Below are 8,689 nucleotides of genomic sequence, written 5' to 3'. Positions count from 1 at the left end.
GAAGATGTCCCTGCTCATGGCAGGGGTGGCACTGGGGGAGCTGGGAAGGTCCCTTCAACACAAACTACTCTATGGTTCTATGATTCTATGAAGTTTGAAATTCACATAAAGCACTGCATTTGAATCCCAACATTTCTTTATATTTAATTCCTTTCTGCTTCAAAATAAGAAGCAAAATGGGGTGGAATTTCCTCCATGGGGGAATCCAGCTCCTGGCCAAGCCCAAGAGTGCACAGACAGATACTCTGCGACTGTCAGAGGCTTCGACACTCTCATAACAGGAGTTGTATTAATCCCTGAAGATGATTGATTTCAGGAAAAGATTCAAGATATCTGGTGATGTGAATCCATCTGTTGTAACAGAGATATTTTTCAGTTAATAACATGACCCAAAATGGCACAAGTCTCGACTCAGTATCTGGTGTGACACGGCTATAATAAAATCCTGTCCTGGCATCAGTAAACACCGGCTGCACTAATGGGGTAAGGTTCTGTATTCTCTAGGGCAACAGAGAAATTATATTTAATTGCAAGAATAGAGCATCTCTGCTCATTGAATACAGTGCATCGCAGATGAGAATGAGTCACTGAATACGGAGCAGCCCCAGCTGTTATCGCTCGACAGAGGAGAGAAATGCTCACTCATCCTGGGGCAGAGCTGCGGGTTACAAGCCTTATTCGCACATAAAATACTTTGCAAAGAGATCAGCTTAAGAAAGGATGTGAAAGGGGTCTTAAATCTCTTTCCAGGAAATGCTGTGATGTCCAGTGACAGAGGCAAAAAAATTAGGAGATACACTTTACAATAACTTCTGGGTTTTATCTCTCTATTAGTGGTTTTCTGAGAGGCGGCTCAGAAATATCACTGAGACTTTTCAGTACATACACCAGCAAATGAGAGTCAGTTTGTGATGCCTGGAGGCGACAGGCTCTGTGCTCTGATGGGTCCATCACTACCTGTCATACGAAGGTGGATTTGTCCCAGCCCTGCCAGGGGACTGTCACATCCCATGGCTGCACTCTCTATACTATGACTTAAAAATAAGTACACCCCTATCCGAGGGAACCCGATACTGGGGGTGCCTCTGGGCCACAACACAGCGTATTAGTAATAAATCCTCAGTGCCCATTCATCGGTGTTACGTGGGGAGTACTTTGTGCCCGGACTATTAATCTGCTGAATTGCAGCGTGTCGGTGTTGTAGAAAGGTAAGAAAATGGAACTGACAGCAGCTCTGCTCTCGGCAAGGCAGTGAGGCTGCCTTAATTACAGCTAATTGTGGCTTTCCATGGCATTAAATAATGCAGAATGTTTTGGGCTAGTCCATGGGCAAGTCATACTGGCTGTCCTCCTCCTTCTTCTCAAAATGTTTGATGACATTTGTTTTTCTGCCTCTACAATATGCAGAAATGGCTACTCCCAGAAAGCAGCGAGGACAGGATGCCTTGAGATCCGGAACAGGGAGCAGCTCATAACGAGCCCATTGTACATGGTAAATGTCCCTCTTTAGGGCTGAGCCTGGCAGCAGCATCGCTGAGCTGGGCCCTGCTGACTGGTTTGACCTTGGGGCAGGTTGAGGAGGGAGAACACAGTCCTGCTTCTCCAGGTGTTTGTGCAAGTCGGCTGCATCACTACAGCTCCATCATCTGTCTCCTAAAAGAGCAGAGATGAAGCTTTGGGTCCACACTTATCAGTGGTTTGACGCCGATAGGTGGATCTCATGGAGACAGAGGCTGACCCGGCATGTTGTGAGTCCTGCTCCATGATGGGGTGGCAGATGCAGTGCAGTGCCCTGTCCCGAGGGACGGTCCCCCAGCACCACCACTCAGGGCTGGGAATCTGGCTCTGTTGGGGTTTTAGTCCACAATGAGCATCCAGTCCTTGGCATCTCTTTGGGGTTGTTACTCAGTTGAAGGTCTTGGAGATCCTGTCCAGGAAATGAAGGCAGCACTGGAGAAGGAGAAATGCTACTTTACAGCCTGGATCTTCTGGATATTCACAGTAAATATCTGCTTTTCATGGTGAAATTGAAATCTTGCTGAAACACTTCAATGCCAAAGACCTTAAAACCTTCTTTTTCCCAGCCAGAAACATGGTTCTTTCCCAGGTTTTCTCCTTCTGTGCAGTGCAGAACAGAAAGGATTAATCATTCCCCCTCTTTTCATCAGAAACTTCCCATGAAGAAGCCTCAGGCACCCCACTGCCAGACACCAGAGACCTCCTGCCCGCAGCCCATTCCCAGCTCTTTTTGTCCAACACCAGTATGCTTCACACCGGGACCTGAATATGCAAAGACACAAGGGGTCGAAGCACTGCTATTTATAAGACAGTATCTTTTCCAGGCGTGCAGGCAATGTAATTTAAGACCAGACAAACATCTGTCTGTTGGCAGTTGCTGTTTGTGGTTGTGCAGATCTGCTGCTGTTCAGTCTGTGCTTCATGTTATGCCCCTGACAGATAATTTCTCCTCTTTGCACTGGCTACCCTGAGACAGGAACCCAGCCTAATGATGAGCATCACTAAGATTGGCCATAGACTTTGCTTCCTGGACATGTGAATGGACAAGGTTTGTCTTCATCCAATGCACCAATCCGTGGCCAACAGTGAAATGTCAAAGCAGACAGATGGGATTTTTATGTAATGACGGAAGAGGAAGGCTCAGCACAGAAGCATCTCACCACAGTTGCTCATTTGATCCATGGTGGTCGTGCAAGAACAAGATTTTAAAATCCACAGGCAGTCCATAGGAGGCCTTTGGCTGCAATGACATCGATAAGCATTGCCAGTGGCTCTGCTCCTATGCAATTGCCAAGGAGAAAACAAAATCAACCACTGACCCAATCTGAGTCAGCCTGGAAGTTGTTAACCTGACAGATCCTGGATGGAGGTCATTGCCACTCCCAGAAGCATTTCACAGGATGGGATTCCCATCAAAGGCAAATTTATCTATACCAAAATATCTGAATAAAACTCTTTGCTTTTGCTTCTTATCAGTTCTCCAGCTATTAATAACCTCTCTCAGAAGCTGGTAGGAATGGAGGAGCTCCAGCTCAGTGCCCTTCTCTGCCAAAAACTCAACTGATTTTCCAAGTTTATTACACCTCTCTGGAGCAGTCGTCTGCCCTGTGGGAGTGTTCCTGATGCTTTCTGTCACCATTTCCCTAGAAAGGCTCTGAAATTGCTGCTCCTGTGCCCAGAAGTTCTTGTAGTACAGCCTCTTTTGGAAGCCTAGTGCTGAAAGGCATTTGCTGACGGATGGGAGCTGTGCTGGCCGAGCTGGGAAGGGCGCTGGGAAAGCCGGTGTGAGGGAGGTGATGTATTGCCTGCCTTCCTCACCACCGTGTCTCCATTAGACCTGCTAAATCACGACAGAAATTGCACTTGGTCCTTGAACCATCACTGCTCTGCTGGCAGCCCCCGAGCCCACAGCAGGGAGGTGCAGAGAGAGCCTGAGATTTATTCCCAGGTCTGCTGCTGTCGTACTGTGCAGACAGAGGGGAAATCACTTAACCTTTCTATGCCTTCACTCTCCCATCATAAAACAATTACCCTTCTGCTGGTGTTGTAGGAGCGGTCTCAGGTGTCATGATGTGGCCAAGAAAAAGTGCGTTTGGATGCTAAAAATACTGATGGTATATGTCAATGTCAAGCGCTCCTGCAGATCAATGTTATGTGCTGCCCTTCTTCCTCTTTTTCTTCAGATGCAAGAAGGACAATGATGCTTTTGGGCACTGCAAGCTGTGGGTTCAGGGCGCTGAGCTGAGATCCTCCATCTGACAACCAGTACGGAAAAGCATCTTTGTGGATGTTCCCAGGGCTGGGTCCACCCAAGCAGACTGAACGGCCAGAGACCTCTACCATCCAGGGCTTATCCTAGTGACAAAGTTACATCTGCTTAAAAATGAGACACATATCAACGTGAAGAAGAATTATCTACAAAATTATAGCAGGCCAGCTGAAATCACCACTCTCTGGCCACGGGCCTCAGACTAAAGGGCTTGTCTGGACCCGTCTCTTGCACTTATCTCCCTTTGAAAAATTACTGTGATTTATTTTCAGTTTCCTTTTTGGACAGAAAAGTCTTAGGTAGGTTTTGGACTAAAATCTTTGTGAGGCTCAAACCTAGAATATGCTGAAATAGTTCCTGGGGATGTAGATGTGGAGACATTTTGCCCACAGGGAGGGACAGGACCGGCAGCTGCTCTTGCGAAGCGTGGGGAGGGGAGCATGGTGTCCCACAGCCCAGCAATTCAACCAGCAAATACCATCTTAAAGCTGAAAACTAGAGATAAAAAGAAAAAAAGAATCTGGGAAGAAAACCACCCTCAGTCATTTTTACTCTGCTGCCCACAGCCTGTCTCACTCTCATGAGTTTTAACTTTGTAAAGATTATTCTGAGAACACACATGCATCTCTTTGTGGAAAATAGCAATTATTATGTGCTACGGGGTTCTACCCATCATTACTTCTGTATAAGCAGGCATGGTAAATCTATTTCATTCAGCTGAGCAAATTAAATGAGCCCAGTTGCTGGAATACAGAGCAGCGGCATGATGAATGACATTGCAGGTGAACCCTACCAAGGGATTAAAGAAAACTTCCAAGTCATTTACAAAAAGGTAGAGCATTATTTATTGGCTCGGCACCATATAATTACAAGTAATCTGAAAACTGGAAAGGAAAAGAAAGTGAAAAATCCAACCCCTCTTTTGTCCTGGAAACAAAACAGTAAAGAGAAATATTTTCCTTCTCAGCTCATTTTGGTTTCTGCACAAATACAGTCAGTGTGATAAACCTATCTGAACACTGGTGCTGTGCCAAGGATTTCTTCCCAGGTTTAGCTATTTAGATCGGATTCTTAGAAGAGTCTAAAGGCTGGAACGGTGCTCATTGCCTCATATTACGCTAAGACAGACGCTGTAAGAATGGCCACAAACCTGCGCTGCTCCCCCAAAAAGGTGATGCACAGAAAAGGCTTACATAGCATTACAACACATACCTAAAGCCCTTTAAGATTAGCCAGTGCTAATCACACTAAACCCAGGGTTTAAAATGAATTCATGCTCTAAGTCCTGCTTAAGAGGTTATTCAGCACAACAAAGCTGCTTTTTATGCAAAGGGAAGGTGGATAGAGGGAAGATGGACACGCTATTTATGACCACTGTGAACTCCCATTTCTATTCAACAAAGGCTTAACTCAAAACCGAGATTCAAGTCTTTCAGGATTTCCAAATTTCGCTTTCAGAACAGGGCCTGGAAGTTTGACAGCTTGTAGATGAGGTGTAACGATGAATCAATGTTGCAGCTTAGTGCAGATGCAGACAATTTTCAGAGTACCTCTTGGTTATTGAGCAGGTTCCTGGCCAGGCTGACCCAGTTCATGGTTACCAGGTCCTGCTCGTTAGTCTGGATGCAGGAGGGATCATCCCTTCCCAATACCTGCTGCAAACGTGCTCACCCATCTCTCCACAGCAGCCTGAATTAGTGTCCCTTTCACTGTTTAATTAAAAGGTTTTGAACACTGTTTTGCCAAAGCCTGCGTACCTGTATCAAATAAACTTGTAACATATAACAGAAATCAGATCTATGAGATCTGCTTCCGACCAGCTCTGGCTGATTGGCACTAGCTGTGTTACCCTCCATTAACTCTTCATTAGAGATCATCAGCAATTCTGTTACTTTGACAGGTTCACCGTAAGGCTGATTAACCTATATTTATCCGGGTCATCTCATTTCCTCTTTGCAAGTATTGCTCAGTGTGAGCAGCCCTGGAAGGCTCTGGCCACCTGCTTTGTTACCTGTTATATGCAGAATTTCTTCTCATCCAGAAAGCTTTCCACCCCCTCAGAACCAGGCTTTAGCCAGAAATGTTTTCTCATTCTGTTGTGAAATCACAGCTTTCACACTATTTAGTAAATTATTCTTAAGCAGTTCCCAATTATCATTCATGTGCTGCTGTTTAAATGCCAATTACCTCATAATTATTTTTGGCTTTGTGCAATTGGCCACTTGGAAGCACCACACACACATGCACACACATGTATACATTTTATTGCATTAAAATATATTATTGGTTAGGGTTTACTATATTAGAGGCTTGAAAAAACTCTTTTTGGGCTGCTTGGCTGACATGGCAGAGCACAGAGAGATGCTCTTCACTTTTTCCACTTCATTTTGGAGTTCAGCACAGCCGCTGCATTAATCATATCGCATCGTCTGGGCTGCTGGTTAAACACCCCAGAGGTCTGGCTGCATTTTGTGAATGCCAGGGGGGCTGTTGTGATCCAAAATGACACCCCAGCAGAAAGCCGGGAGGAAAATGAAGTTTAATATTTAATGTTTCCATAGGAATCATCTGTGTGTGTCTGCGCCACGTGGTGCGGACGTTGTCATGGCACAGAGCCCCAGCCTTGAGCAGGAGGGGGAGAGCAAACACACGTCGCTCTCACCGAGTTCAGTGGGGTGGAAAAATCCATAGAAAACACACCTTTTCGTTTGAAGAGCTGGTTACAATTCAAATAACTTCAGCTGTTATATACAGTATGTTTGAAAGCTAAGAAAAAAAAAATAAAAGAAAATATATGCCTTCGCTTAAAAGGAGGAGGAGGGATGACTGTGCCTGTGGACACTGGATGAGACATTTCTAATGTCTTTTTATGCAAGTGGAGCTGTGACCATGGCCTCATCACACAGGGAAACACGTTTGCAGAGCACAGAGGCTCCAGCATCCTGGCTCCCACAGGTGACCACATCTGAATTGGATGCAAGGTCATGAATATTGGCTTCCTGGAGCAAGAGCTCATCTATTTGGGTGTCTCTGGGTGTCCTTTCCCAGTTATAGTTGCTCGTCCTTGAACACACGCTCCGAAATAGGCAAAGCTCCTCTTCCTGCAGCACAAAGTTGGGACACTCCTAAAAACCCAACAACTTCATCAATTAAGTGTTTAGAAAGAAGCATTCATCTCCCTACTCACCAGACCAATTCTAGCACACCAAGGCTGCAAAGAAAACGACAGCTTTGCCAGCTCACCGTTGATCTCCCTCAAATTTACCACAGATGTGTCCGTTTTCTAGCTGAGTTTTGTTTAATTCCCTCTTGCATTCATTGCAATAACTGTCCCCGCTCTCTCGGGCAGAGGCAGACGGGCTCAGCACACCCTGAACTCGCTGCTCTATCACACACAGAGTTTCTTATTAATTCGCTATGGACCTTCAGCAGTGTGCAGGACTGATTTCCTTTTTTTCCCTTGCTCCCTGCATGGACAAAAGCCAAGCTTTATAAATCAGCTGTGTAAACAGAAATATCCTTCTTCCTTGAATATGATGATTATTTCAAAAAAAGGAGGCTGTCATTTTAAGAGGCAGAAAACCTGTTTAATCTGGATACACGAGCTCTGATGCCGGGCGCTGTTCCCGTAACATTTTTCTCCTGTCCTGAGTTTCAGAGTAAAAATAAAAATGTCTCATATAGACTGGATTTGGACAGTTTTTGACTAGCTAAGATAATTTTTGGAGCCCTACACGCTCTTTCTACTTAGTTACATCTATAAACTATTTTTATATCCACGCAAGTAAGCTCTCAGTGGTGGCCTCACACCCCCCTGTGAAACCAGAGGTCTGCCTGGTTGTACTCCAATTATACTTTTTTTTTGCCTTGAAAAGCTTAGTTTAAAAATAGGCGATGAAGAATGGGAGAAGAGACGATGAAGAATGGGAGAAGAGACACTGAAGAATGGGAGAAGAGACAATGAAGAATGGGAGAAGAGACAAAGAAGAATGAGAGAAGAGACGTGCCATCCCCAGGAGGGGGAAGAGGAGCCTTCCCCAAACCCCACAACTCCCTCTGCTTTGAGTGCTTTGGCATCTTCATTTGCACTTTTGTTTGCGTTGGTTCTTGTTGCAAGGACATACTTGATGCAAACCAGCTCCCGTGTCTCAGCAGGACTAACAGATATTATTCCCTAATTGTGTTCTAATTACAAATATTTGCCAGATGACGAAGGAAATAAACTCCCCAAAGTGCGCGCGGGGTGCTCGGGACGCACTCACTGAGCTACTTCTGGGAGGCAAATAGACCCAAATCCTCAAAAGGCGTCACTGTCACCCATGTGGTGCCTCTACTGATTGTGACACAAATGCAGAATATTTGGTTTTGGAGTGCAGGTGGTTTGTGGAACCAAGTAAGTGAGTGCAGCAGCTCCATGGGGGTGGCTTTGGAGGGACCAGTGCAGAACACAGAGAGGAACCTCTCCCTTCCACAAAATGTGCCAACCAGCATCAGGACAGCAGGGTATCCGGGAACACAGTGACTGAGAAAAGGTTACACAAATTCAGTGTTTAATCTGGAAGAGAGACAAGGACAGAAAAGGTTTTTGCTTGGCATTTGTGAGGCAAAGTCATTTGTTTTCTTAGAGACTGTTTGAGGTCCCTCCAAAAAAAGCACGAGTCATGTTTTTCTTTTCCTGGCAGCTTTGGAAAGGCTGCAGCCGCGTTCACGCCCTGGCTGGTCGGGGCTCATGTGCCCATTTCCAGGTGGTTTTTGCCTGGCAGGAGCAACACATCCCTGGCTGGGACTGGGAGCACTGGGGTGACGGGAGGGGGCAGGATGGGGACAAGGACAGCGACGGGGATGGGGGGGTTCCAGGAAGGCTGTTCTGGAGGAGCTCACACCGCAGGGTGACTCATGGGG

This window comes from Patagioenas fasciata, chromosome 15 (genome assembly GCF_037038585.1).
Source record: "Patagioenas fasciata isolate bPatFas1 chromosome 15, bPatFas1.hap1, whole genome shotgun sequence".
Classification (NCBI taxonomy): Eukaryota; Metazoa; Chordata; class Aves; order Columbiformes; family Columbidae; genus Patagioenas; species Patagioenas fasciata.
Note: the sequence above shows the minus strand (reverse complement) of the source record.